Source organism: Scyliorhinus torazame, chromosome 19, assembly GCF_047496885.1.
Source record: "Scyliorhinus torazame isolate Kashiwa2021f chromosome 19, sScyTor2.1, whole genome shotgun sequence".
Classification (NCBI taxonomy): domain Eukaryota; kingdom Metazoa; phylum Chordata; class Chondrichthyes; order Carcharhiniformes; family Scyliorhinidae; genus Scyliorhinus; species Scyliorhinus torazame.
Window position 1 is genome coordinate 12615485 of NC_092725.1, and position 12086 is coordinate 12627570.

Here is a 12086-nt window from a genome sequence, read left to right on the forward strand (position 1 = left end):
TGATATTTTTCTCAGCCCCATTCTCCTGCCTTCTCCCCATAACCCCCTATCCCCTTATTGATCAAGAACCTATCTATTTCTGTCTGAAAGACACTCAGTGAATTGGGCTCCACAGCCTTCTGCGGCAAAGAGTTCCACAGATTCACCGCCCTCTGGCTGAAGAAATTCCTCCTCATCTCTGTTTTAAAGGATCGTCCCTTTAGTCTGAGATGGTGTCCTCTGCTTCTAGTTTTTCCTACAAGTGGAAACATCCTCTCCACGTCCACTCTATCCAGGCCTCGCAGTGTCCTGTAAGTTTCAATGAGATCCCCCCTCATCCTTCTAAACTCCAACGAGTACAGACCCAGAGTCCTCAACCGTTCCTCATACGACAAGCTCTTCGTTCCGGGGATCATCCTTGTGCACCTCCTCTGGGCCCTTTCCAAGGCCAGCACATCCTTCCTTAGATACGGGGCCCAAAACTGCTCGCAATACTCCAAATGGGGTCTGACCAGAGCCTTATACAGCCTCAGAAGTCCATCCCTGCTCTTGTATTCCAGCCCTCTCGACGTGAATGCTAACATTGCATTTGCCTTCTTAACTGCCGACTGAACCTACACGTTAACCTTAAGAGAATTGTGAGCAAGGACTCCCAAGTCCCTTTGTGCTTCTGTGCTCCGAGGGGAACAGTCCTCAACCTCTCCGATCGAACCTCACAAATGACATTTTTCATCCCTGTAGCCATTCCTGAGATCCTCTTCTGCGATCTCTCTCCAATGTGTTCAGACCCTTCCTCTGGTGTGATGCCCAGAACGGAACACACTATTCCAGCTGATGTCTGACGTTACCCTTCAAGAGGTGGTGGGTGAGCTGCCTTCTTGAATCCTTGAGGTGTATGTACACCCACTGTGCTGTTAGGTAGGGAGTTCCAGGATGTTGCCCCAGCAACAGTGAAGGAGCGGCCGATATATTTCCCAGTCAGGGTGGTGAGTGACTTGGAGGGGAACCTCCAGGTGGGGGGGGGGGGGGGTTCGCAGGTATCTGCTGCTCTTGTCCTTCTGGATGGTAGTGGTTGTGGGTTCGGAAGGTGATGTCTGAGGAACCTCGGTGAGTTACTGCCGCGCATCTTGTAGATGGTACACACGGCTGCCGCTGGGCGTCAGTGGTGGAGGGTTTGAATGTTTGTGGAAGGGGGAGCAATCAAGCGGGAGCTGCTCTGTCCCGGATGGTGTCGAGCTTCTCAAGTGTTGTTGGGAGCCGCACTCATCCAGGCAAGTGGAGAGGGTCCCATCGCACTCCTGACTTGTGTCCTTGTAGATGGTGGACAGGCTTTGGGGGGGGGGGGGGGGAGTCAGGAGGTGGGTTTCTCTCCGCAGGATTCCCAGCCTCTGACCTGCTCTGGGAGCCACAGTGTTTATGTGGCTCGTCCAATTCAGTTTCAGCATTGATCCACATCCACCACCAATCTGCCCACCATCTGTCTTGAAGACTCTGAACGGACCAATCAACCAATCCCACACTGCTTTCTCCCCGTGATCCTGTAGATGACACCACGTTGGGTGGGAGGGTGAGCTGTGAGGAGGATGCAGAGATGCTTCAGTGTGATTTGGACAAGTTGAGCGAGTGGGTGAATTAATGGCGGATGCAGTGTAATGTGGGTAAATGCGAGGTCCACTTTGGTCACAAAAACGAGAAGGTAGACTCACAGACCGCATGGTTCGGTTGGAGCAGCAATTGGATGCACTTAGGAGCATGCAGGTGGCGGAAAGCGTCATAGATCGCAGTTCTGTAAATGTGGCCACACCCAAGGTGCAGGCAGAGAAATGGGTGACCACCAGAAAGGGCAGGCAGTCAGTGCAGGAATCCCCTGTGGTTGTCCCCCTCTCGAACAGGTATACCCCTTTGGATACTGTCGGGGGGGATAGCCTATCAGGGGAAAACAGCAGCAGCCAGAGCAGTGGCACCACGGCTGGCTCTGACGTTCAGAAGGGAGGGTCAAAGCGCAGAAGAGTAATAGTAATAGGGGACTCTATAGTCAGGGGCACAGATAGGCGCTTCTGTGGACGTGAAAGAGACTCCAGGATGGTATGTTGCCTCCCTGGTGCCAGGGTCCAGGATGTCTCCGAACGGGTAGAGGGCATCCTGAAGGGGGAGGGCAAACAGGCAGAGGTCATTGTACATATTGGTACTAACGACATAGGCAGGAAGGGGCATGAGGTCCTGCAGCAGGAGTTCAGGGAGCTAGGCAGAAAGTTAAAAGACAGGACCTCTAGGGTTGTAATCTCGGGATTACTCCCTGTGCCACGTGCCAGTGAGGCTAGAAATAGGAAGATAGAGCAGACAAATACGTGGCTAAACAGCTGGTGTAGGAGGGAGGGTTTCGGTTATCTGGACCACTGGGAGCTCTTCCGGGGCAGGTGTGACCTATATAAGAAGGACGGGTTGCATCTAAACTGGAGAGGCATAAATATCCTGGCCGCGAGGTTTGCTAGTGTCACACGGGAGGGTTTAAACTAGTATGGCAGGGGGGTGGGCACGGGAGCAATAGGTCAGAAGGTGAGAGCATTGAGGGAGAACTAGGGAATAGGGACAGTGTGGCTCTGAGGCAGAGCAGACAGGGAAAAGTTGCTGAACACAGCGGGTCTGGTGGCCTGAAGTGCATATGTTTTAATGCAAGAAGTATTACGGGTAAGGCAGATGAACTTAGAGCTTGGATTAGTACTTGGAACTATGATGTTGTTGCCATTACAGAGACCTGGTTGAGGGAAGGGCAGGATTGGCAGCTAAACGTTCCAGGATTTAGATGTTTCAGGTGGGATAGAGGGGGATGTAAAAGGGATGGCGGAGTTGCGCTACTGGTTAGGGAGAATATCACAGCTGTACTACGGGAGGACACCTCAGAGGGCAGTGAGGCTATATGGGTAGAGATCAGGAATAAGAAGGATGCAGTCACAATGTTGGGGGTATACTACAGGCCTCCCAACAGCCAGCGGGTGATAGAGGAGCAGATAGGTAGACAGATTTTGGAAAAGAGTAAAAACAACAGGGTTGTGGTGATGGGAGACTTCAACTTCCCCAATATTGACTGGGACTCACTTAGTGCCAGGGGCTTAGACGGAGCAGAGTTTGTAAGGAGCATCCAGGAGGGCTTCTTCAAACAATATGTAGACAGTCCAACTAGGGAAGGGATGGTACTGGGCCTGGTATTGGGGAATGAGCCCGGCCAGGTGGTAGAAGTTTCAGTAGGGGAGCATTTCGGGAACAGTGACCACAATTCAGTAAGTTTTAAAGTGCTGGTGGACAAGGAAAAGAGTGGTCCTAGGGTGAATGTGCTAAATTGGAGGAAGGCTAATTATAACAATATGAGGCGGGAACTGAAGAACCTAGATTGGGGGTGGATGTTTGAGGGCAAATCAACATCTGACATGTGGGAGGCTTTCAAGTGTGAGTTGAAAGGAATTCAGGACCCACATGTTCCTGTGAGGAAGAAGGATAAATACAGCAATTTTCAGGAACCTTGGATAACGAGAGATATTGTATGCCTCGTCAAAAAGAAAAAGGAGGCATTTGTCAGGGCTAAAAGGCTGGGAACAGACGAAGCCTGTGTGGAATATAAGGAAAGTAGGAAGGAACTTAAGCAAGGAGTCAGGAGGGCAAGAAGGGGTCACGAAAAGTCATTGGCAAATAGGGTTAAGGAAAATCCCAATGCTTTTTACACGTACAGAAAAAGCAAGAGGGTAGCCAGGGAAAGGGTTGGCCCACTGAAGGATAGGCAAGGGAGTCTATGTGTGGAGCCAGAGGAAATGGGCGAGGTACTAAATGAATACTTTGCATCAGTATTCACCAAAGAGAAGAAATTGGTAGATGTTGAGTCTGGAGAAGGGTGTGTAGATAGCCTGGGTCACATTGAGATCCAAAAAGACGAGGTGTTGGGCGTCTTTAAAAATATTAAGGTAGATAAGTCCCCAGGGCCTGATGGGATCTACCCCAGAATACTGAAGGAGGCTGGAGAGGAAATTGCTGAGGCCTTGACAGAAATCTTTGGATCCTCACTGTCTTCAGGTGATGTCCCGGAGGACTGGAGAATAGCCAATGTTGTTCCTCTGTTTAAGAAGGGTAGCAAGGATAATCCCGAGAACTACAGGCCGGTGAGCCTTACTTCAGTGGTAGGGAAATTACTGGAGAGAATTCTTCGAGACAGGATCTACTCCCATTTGGAAGCAAATGGACGTATTAGTGAGAGGCAGCATGGTTTTGTGAAGGGGAGGTCGTGTCTCACTAACTTGATAGAGTTTTTCGAGGAGGTCACAAAGATGATTGATGCAGGTAGGGCAGTGGATGTTGTCTATATGGACTTCAGTAAGGCCTTTGACAAGGTCCCTCATGGTAGACTAGTACAAAAGGTGAAGTCACAAGGGATCAGGGGTGAGCTGGCAAGGTGGATACAGAACTGGCTAGGTCATAGAAGGCAGAGAGTAGCAATGGGAGGATGCTTTTCTAATTGGAGGGCTGTGACCAGTGGTGTTCCACAGGGATCAGTGCTGGGGCCTTTGCTGTTTGTAGTGTATATAAATGATTTGGAGGAAAATGTAACTGGTCTGATTAGTGAGTTTGCAGATGACGCAAAGGTTGGTGGAATTGCGGATAGCGATGAGGACTGTCAGAGGATACAGCAGGATTTAGATTGTTTGGAGACGTGGGCAGAGAGATGGCAGATGGAGTTTAATCCGGACAAATGTGAGGTAATGCATTTTGGAAGGTCTAATGCAGGTAGGGAATATACAGTGAATGGTAGAACCCTCAAGAGTATTGAAAGTCAGAGAGATCTAGGAGTACAGGTCCACAGGACACTGAAAGGGGCAACACAGGTGGAGAAAGTAGTCAAGAAGGCATACGGCATGCTTGCCTTCATTGGCTGGGGCATTGAGTATAAGAATTGGCAAGTCATGTTGCAGCTGTGTAGAACCTTAGTTAGGCCACACTTGGAGTATAGTGTTCAATTCTGGTCGCCACACTACCAGAAGGATGTGGAGGTTTTAGAGAGGGTGCAGAAGAGATTTACCAGAATGTTGCCTGGTATGGAGGGCATTAGCTATGAGGAGCGGTTGAACAAACTCGGTTTGTTCTCACTGGGATGACGGAGGTTGAGGGGCGACCTGATAGAGGTCTACAAAATTATGAGGGGCATAGACAGAGTGGATAGTCAGAAGCTTTTCCCCAGGGTAGAGGGGTCAATTACTAGGGGGCATAGGTTTAAGGTGAGAGGGGCAAGGTTTAGAGTAGATGTACGAGGCAAGTTTTTTACGCAGAGGGTAGTGGGTGCCTGGAACTCGCTACCGGAGGAGGTAGTGGAAGCAGGGACGATAGTGACATTTAAAGGGCATCTTGAGAAATACATGAATAGGATGGGAATAGAAGGATACGGACCCAGGAAGTGTAGAAGATTGTAGTTTAGTCGGGCAGCATGGTCGGCACGGGCTTGGAGGGCCGAAGGGCCTGTTCCTGTGCTGTACATTTCTTTGTTCTTTGCTCTTTGTTCTATTATCTGAATGGTTGTAAATTAGGAGAGGGGGACGTGCAATGAGACCTGGGTGTCCTTGTACATCGGTCACTGAAGGTAAGCGCGCAGGTACAGCAGGCAGCGAAAAAGGCAAATGGTGTGTTGGCCTTCATACCGCGAGGGTTCGAGTACAGGAGCAGGGATATCTTGCTGCAATTGTACAGGGTCTTGGAGAGGCCACACCTGGAGTATTGTGGGCAGTTTTGGTCTCCTTCTCTGAGGAAGGATGTTCTTGCTGTAGCTGGAGAGCAGAGACGGTTGACCAGATACAGAGTAAAGCTCCCTCTACACTGTCCTCATCAAACACTCCCAGGACAGGTACAGCACAGGGTTAGATACAGAGTAAAGCTCCCTCTACACTGTCCTCATCAAACACTCCCAGGACAGGTACAGCACGGGGTTAGATACAGAGTAAAGCTCTCTCTACACTGTCCCCATCAAACACTCCCAGGTCAGGTACAGCAAGGGGTTAGATACAGAGTAAAGCTCCCTCTACACTGTCCTCATCAAACACTCCCAGGACAGGTACAGCACGGGGTTAGATACAGAGTAAAGCTCCCTCTACACTGTCCCCATCAAACACTCCCAGGACAGGTACAGCACGGGGTTAGATACAGAGTAATGCTCCCTCTACACTGTCCACATCAAACACTCCCAGGATAGATACAGCACGGGGTTAGATACAGAGTAAAGTTCCCTCTACACTGTCCCTATCAAACACTCCCAGGACAGGTACAGCACGGTGTTAGATACAGAGTAAAGTTCCCTCTACACTGTCCCTATCAAACACTCCCAGGACAGGTACAGCACTGTGTTAGATACAGAGTAAAGCTCCCTCTACACTGTCCCCATCAAACACTCCCAGGACAGGTACAGCACGGGGTTAGATACAGTGTAAAGCTCCCTCTACACTGTCCCCATCAAACACTCCCAGGACAGGTACAGCACGGGGTTAGATACAGAGTAATGCTCCCTCTACACTGTCCACATCAAACACTCCCAGGACAGGTACAGCACGGGGTTAGATACAGAGTAAAGTTCCCTCTACACTGTCCCTATCAAACACTCCCAGGACAGGTACAGCACGGGGTTAGATACAGAGTAAAGCTCCCTCTACACTGTCCCCATCAAACACTCCCAGTACAGGTACAGCACGGGGTTAGATACAGAGTAAAGCTCCCTCTACACTGTCCCCACCAAACACTCCCAGGACAGGTACAGCACGGGGTTAGACATAGAGTAAAGCTCCCTCTACACTGTCCCCATCAAACACTCCCAGGACAGGCACAGCACGGGGTTAGATACAGAGAAAAGCTCCGTCTACACTGTCCCCATCAAACACTCCCAGGACAGGTATAGCACGGGGTTAGATACAGAGTAAAGCTCCCTCTACACTGTCCCCGTCAAACACTCCCAGGACAGGTACAGCACGGGGTTAGATACAGAGTAAAGCTCCCTCTACACTGTTCCCATCAAACACTCCCAGGACAGGTACAGCACGGGGTTAGATACAGAGTAAAGCTCCCTCTACACTGTCCCCATCAAACACTCCCAGGACAGGTACAGCACGGGGTTAGATACAGAGTAAAACTCCCTCTACACTGTCCCCATCAAACACTCCCAGGACAGGTAAAGCACGGCGTTAAATACAGAGTAAAACTCCCTCTACACTGTCCCCATCAAACACTCCCAGGACAGGTACAGCACGGGGTTAGATACAGAGTAAAGCTCCCACTACACTGTCCCCATCAAACACTCCCAGGACAGGTACAGCACGGGGTTAGATACAGAGTAAAGCTCCGTCTACACTGTCCCCATCAAACACTCACAGGACAGGTACAGCACGGCGTTATATACAGAGTAAAGCTCCCTCTACACTATCCCCATCAAACACTCCCAGGACAGGTACAGCACGGGGTTAGATACAGAGTAAAGCTCTCTTTACACTGTCCCCATCAAACACTCCCAGGACAGGTACAGCACGGGGTTAGATACAGAGTAAAGCTCCGTCTACACTGTCCCCATCAAACACTCCCAGGACAGGTACAGCACGGGGTTAGATACAGAGTAAAGCTCCCTCTACACTGTCCACATCAAACACTCCCAGGACAGGTACAGCACGGGGTTAGATACAGAGTAAAGCTCCCTCTACACTGTCCCCATCAAACACTCCAGGGCAGGTACAGCACGGGGTTAGATACAGAGTAAAGCTCCGTCTACACTGTCCCCATCAAATACTCTCAGGACAGGTACAGCACGGGGCTAGATACAGAGTAAAGCTCCCACTACACTGTCCCCATCAAACACTCCAGGGCAGGTACAGCACGGGGTTAGATAGAGAGTAAAGCTCCGTCTACACTGTCCCCATCAAACACTCCCAGGACAGGTACAGCACGGGTTAGATACAGAGTAAAGCTCCCTCTACACTGTCCCCATCAAACACTCCCAGGACAGGTACAGCACGGGGTTAGATACAGAGTAAAGCTCCCTCTACACTGTCCCCATCAAACACTCCCAGGAAAGGTACAGCACGGAGTTAAATACAGAGTAAAGCTCCCTCTACACTGTCCCCATCAAACACTCCCAGGACAGGTACAGCACGGGGCTAGATACAGAGTAAAGCTCCCACTACACTGTCCCCATCAAACACTCTCAGGACAGGTACAGCATGGGGTTAGATCCAGAGTAATGCTCCCTCTACACTGTCCCTATCAAACACTCCCAGGACAGGTTCAGCACGGGGATTGATACAGAGTAAAGCTCCCTCTACACTGCCATCAAACACTCCCAGGACAGGTTCAGGACGGGGTTAGATAAAGAGTAAAACTCCCTCTACACTGTCCCCATGAAATACACCCAGGACAGGTAGAGCACGGGGTTAGATACACAGTAAAGTTCCCTCTACACTGTCCCCATCAAACACTCCCAGGACAGGTGCAGCACGGGGTTAGATACAGAGTAAAGTTCCCTCTACACTGTCCCCATCAAACACTCCCAGGACAGGTACAGCACTGGGATAGATACAGAGTAAAGTTCCCTCTACACTGTCCCCATCAAACACTCCCAGGACAGGTACAGCACGGGGTTAGATACAGAGTAAAGCTCCCCCTACTCTGTCCCCATCAAACACTCCCAGGACAGGTACAGCACGGGGTTAGATACAGAGTAAAGCTCCCTCTACACTGTCCCCATCAAACACTCCCAGGACAGGTACAGCACGGGGTTAGATACAGAGTAAAGTTCCCTCTACACTGTCCGCATCAAACACTCCCAGGACAGGTGCAGCACGGGGTTAGATACAGAGTAAAGTTCCTTCTACACTGTCCCCATCAAACACTCCCAGGACAGGTACAGCACGGGGTTAGATACAGAGTAAAGTTCCCTCTACACTGTCCCCATCAAACACTCCCAGGACAGGTACAGCACGGGGTTAGATACAGAGTAAAGCTCCCTCTACACTGTCCCCATCAAACACTCCCAGGACAGGTACAGCACGGGGTTTGATACAGTGTAAAACTCCCTCTACACTGTGCCCATCAAACACTCCCAGGACAGGTACAGCACGGGGTTAGATCCAGAGTAAAGCTCCGTCTATACTGTCCCCATCAAACACTCCGAGGACAGGTACAGCACGGGGTTAGAGACAGAGTAAAGCTCCCTCTACGCTGTCCCCATCAAATACTCCCAGGACAGGTACAGCACGGGGTTAGATACAGAGTAAAGCTCCCTCTACACTGTCCCCATCAAACACTCCCAGGACAGGAACCGCACAGGGTTAGATACAGAGTAAAGCTCCCTCTGCACTGTCCCCATCAAACACTCCCAGGACATGTACAGCACGGTTAGATACAGAGTGATTCTCCCTCTACACTGTCCCCATCAAACACTCCCAGGACAGGTACAGCACGGGGTTAGATACAGAGTAAAGCTCCCTCTACACTGTCCCCATCAAACACTCCCAGGACAGGTACAGCACGGGTTTAGATACTGAGTAAAGCTCGCTCTACACTGTCCCCATCAAACAGTCCCTGGACAGGTACAGCACGGGGCTAGATACAGAGTAAAGCTCCCACTACACTGTCCCCATCAAGCACTCCCAGGACAGGTACAGCACGGGGTTAGATACAGAGTAAAGCTCCCTCTACACTGTCCCCATCAAACACTCCCAGGACAGGTACAGCACGGGGTTAGATAGAGAGTAAAGCTCCCGCTACACTGTCCCCATTAAACACTCCCAGGACAGGTACAGCACGGGGTTAGATCCAGAGTAAAGCTCCGTCTACCCTGTCCCCATCAAACAGTCCAAGGACAGGTACAGCACGGGGTTAGATAGAGAGTAAAGCTCCCGCTACACTGTCCCCATTAAACACTCCCAGGACAGGTACAGCACGGGGTTAGATCCAGAGTAAAGCTCCGTCTACCCTGTCCACATCAAACACTCCCAGGACAGGTACAGCACGGGGTTAGATACAGAGTAAAGCTCCCGCTACACTGTCCCCATCAAACACTCCAGGGCAGGTACAGCACGGGGTTAGATACAGAGTAAAGCTCCGTCTACACTGTCCCCATCAAACACTCCCAGGACAGGTACAGCACGGGGTTAGATACAGAGTAAAGCTCCCGCTACACTGTCCCCATTAAACACTCCCAGGACAGGTACAGCACGGGGTTAGATCCAGAGTAAAGCTCCGTCTACGCTGTCCCCATCAAACACTCCCAGGACAGGTACAGCATGGGGTTAGATACAGAGAAAAGCTCCCTCTACACTGTCCACATCAAACACTCCCAGGACAGGTACAGCACGGGGTTAGATACAGAGTAAAGCTCCCTCTACACTGTCCCCATCAAACACTCCCAGGGCAGGTACAGCACGGGTTAGATACAGAGTAAAGCTCCCTCTACACTGTCCCCATCAAACACTCCCAGGACAGGTACAGCACGGGGTTAGATACAGAGTAAAGCTCCCTCTACACTGTCCCCATCAAACACTCCCAGGAAAGGTACAGCACGGAGTTAAATACAGAGTAAAGCTCCCTCTACACTGTCCCCATCAAACACTCCCAGGACAGGTACAGCACGGGGCTAGATACAGAGTAAAGCTCCCACTACACTGTCCCCATCAAACACTCTCAGGACAGGTACAGCATGGGGTTAGATCCAGAGTAAAGCTCCCTCTACACTGTCCCCATCAAACACTCCCAGGACAGGCACAGCACGGGGTTAGATACAGAGAAAAGCTCCGTCTACACTGTCCCCATCAAACACTCCCAGGACAGGTATAGCACGGGGTTAGATACAGAGTAAAGCTCCCTCTACACTGTCCCCGTCAAACACTCCCAGGACAGGTACAGCACGGGGTTAGATACAGAGTAAAGCTCCCTCTACACTGTTCCCATCAAACACTCCCAGGACAGGTACAGCACGGGGTTAGATACAGAGTAAAGCTCCCTCTACACTGTCCCCATCAAACACTCCCAGGACAGGTACAGCACGGGGTTAGATACAGAGTAAAACTCCCTCTACACTGTCCCCATCAAACACTCCCAGGACAGGTAAAGCACGGCGTTAAATACAGAGTAAAACTCCCTCTACACTGTCCCCATCAAACACTCCCAGGACAGGTACAGCACGGGGTTAGATACAGAGTAAAGCTCCCACTACACTGTCCCCATCAAACACTCCCAGGACAGGTACAGCACGGGGTTAGATACAGAGTAAAGCTCCGTCTACACTGTCCCCATCAAACACTCACAGGACAGGTACAGCACGGCGTTATATACAGAGTAAAGCTCCCTCTACACTATCCCCATCAAACACTCCCAGGACAGGTACAGCACGGGGTTAGATACAGAGTAAAGCTCTCTCTACACTGTCCCCATCAAACACTCCCAGGACAGGTACAGCACGGGGTTAGATACAGAGTAAAGCTCCGTCTACACTGTCCCCATCAAACACTCCCAGGACAGGTACAGCACGGGGTTAGATACAGAATAAAGCTCCCTCTACACTGTCCCCATCAAACACTCCAGGGCAGGTACAGCACGGGGTTAGATACAGAGTAAAGCTCCGTCTACACTGTCCCCATCAAATACTCTCAGGACAGGTACAGCACGGGGCTAGATACAGAGTAAAGCTCCCACTACACTGTCCCCATCAAACACTCCAGGGCAGGTACAGCACGGGGTTAGATAGAGAGTAAAGCTCCGTCTACACTGTCCCCATCAAACACTCCCAGGACAGGTACAGCACGGGTTAGATACAGAGTAAAGCTCCCTCTACACTGTCCCCATCAAACACTCCCAGGACAGGTACAGCACGGGGTTAGATACAGAGTAAAGCTCCCTCTACACTGTCCCCATCAAACACTCCCAGGAAAGGTACAGCACGGAGTTAAATACAGAGTAAAGCTCCCTCTACACTGTCCCCATCAAACACTCCCAGGACAGGTACAGCACGGGGCTAGATACAGAGTAAAGCTCCCACTACACTGTCCCCATCAAACACTCTCAGGACAGGTACAGCATGGGGTTAGATCCAGAGTAATGCT

The 12086-nt window shown here is 50.7% G+C and overlaps 1 protein-coding gene across 1 annotated transcript in view; it reads left to right on the forward strand.

Moving 5' to 3' along the window:
- The window catches only part of LOC140395854 (uncharacterized), a 197274-nt gene that overhangs the window by 77647 nt on the left and 107541 nt on the right, over positions 1-12086 (forward strand). The gene's annotated exons all lie outside the window — the stretch shown is intronic.